The sequence below is a fragment of the Poromitra crassiceps genome, assembly GCF_964638095.1.
Source record: "Poromitra crassiceps genome assembly, contig: HAP1_SCAFFOLD_754, whole genome shotgun sequence".
Classification (NCBI taxonomy): Eukaryota; Metazoa; Chordata; class Actinopteri; order Beryciformes; family Melamphaidae; genus Poromitra; species Poromitra crassiceps.
Window position 1 is genome coordinate 25,191 of NW_028151654.1, and position 2,030 is coordinate 27,220.

The window sequence follows — 2,030 nt, forward strand, 5'->3', positions numbered from 1 at the left end:
CGCCAATGCTGCATCAGGTATCAATGGCTTAACCTCGTCTATCCTCAGTGTTTCAGTCGTGAACTGAATTGGGAAGACAGCATTTCCTTCCTACTGCCTTTTTTACTTTAATTATTTTCTTTTTTTCTTTTGGGATGTTTCATTGTACTTGGCCAATTCCCCTGCTAGGCTGTCCCGCTCACTGCTCCGCCCCCTCTGCTGATCCGGGGACAGTTGTAGACTAGCACATGCTTCCTCCGATACATGTGCAGTCGCCAGCCGCTTCTTTTCACCTGCCAGCGAGGAGTTTCACCGGCACGACGTAGTGCATGGGTGGATCACGATATTCCCCCGAGTTCCCCTCCCCCCCCTTAACAGGCGCCCCGACCGACCAGAGGAGGCACTAGTGCAGCTGCAGCAACCAGGACACGTCACATACCCTTAATCCGGCTTCCCAGCCGCAGACACGGCCAGTTGTGCCTGTATGGACGCCTGACCAAGCCGGAGGCAACACGGGGGCTCGAACCTGGGACCCTCGTGTTGGTAGGCAGGGAATCTACTGCTGCACTACCCGGACGCAATCCTACTGCCTTTTTAAAGTCTCACAGACGTAACCATGCATGCAATTTGTTCAGCTTTGACAATGATGAATGATTTGTGTTGAATTCTCCCTGAAGGTCCTCATTAAAGACATCACTGAAGCTCTATCTTTTTTATAGTGGAATAAAAGCAATTTGTTCTTCTCGAGCACAGGACTTCTTTACAGCCTTCGCCTGACAGCTTCCAAAGAAACAGTCCGTGATGATAGTCTGTGTTCTGTTGTGGATCCCATACATTTGCTGAGGTCCAACTTGTCTCACCTCTCTGCTCCACAGATGTAGGATCAGTTGAGGGCCTGGCGTACCACCGTGGCTGGGATACGCTCTACTGGACCAGCTACACCACCTCCACCATCACCCGGCACACGGTGGACCAGAGCCGCTCGGTGGCCTATAACCGCAACACCGTGGTCACCATGTCTGGCAACGACCACCCCAGAGCCTTCGTGCTGGACGAGTGTCAGGAGTGAGTCATCCACATTGCAGCTTGAAGTTCTGCACTGCACCTGGGCCCAGTTCCAATAGTGTTCTGGGTTGTTGTTGTTGTTGTTGTTGTTTGGGGGGCAGCAGATTTATTTTGGATCCGTCAACTGTAACTGTAGCCATTTTGGGGGCTGTCAGTCTTCCCACTGCAAATCATTCTTCTTCCCGTTGTGTTTGTTCCCACTACAGTCTGATGTTCTGGACCAACTGGAACGAGCAGGCTCCCAGCATCATGAGGGCTTCCCTGAACGGAGCCAACGTTCTCGTGATCATCGGCAGCGACATTAAAACTCCCAATGGTTTGGCCATAGACCATCGTTCCGAGAAGCTCTACTTCTCTGACGCCACACTGGACAAGATCGAGCGCTGTGAATATGACGGCAGCAGCCGTTACGTGAGTCAACTCCTTTACTTCTCTCTGATTAAAGACAACAGAGTTGGCATCAGTCTTTAAGGCGTGGGCTTTAGTTTTGTAGTGTTGTTTGGAATCTTACAGAGTTGCTGCAGCTACTAGCTAAGGGTGAGAACTTGAGTTTGAAATGAAATAAAGCTTATATTATTCTCTCTCTATTCACGAGTTTCCTGGTGAGACCGTGGGTGCTTCCATGACACCCTCCCTCCCTGTTTCCAGCTGCCGGTTGCCTGTTTCCGCCCAGGACCGTTCATAGCGAAAGAGACTGAAAATCATCATAATAATTGTTGTGACTTTGTACCTACCTATGTCTTGTAATGGAGCCCCCCAGCATAATAATTTCACACCTGCATAATTGTACAATGGAGTGACAATATATTGAATCTTGAAAGAGAGAGACCGCTAAACCGAATTCCGGTTTGGACGTTTAGCCTTCAAAATAAGAGTGGCCGCTATGCAACCACATACTATTTTTAGCAATTTCGGCTAAAATAAGCCCATACAGCACCAGTGAATTGACATTCACCTCGTTTTGTAAAATATCGCAGCTATGCAAC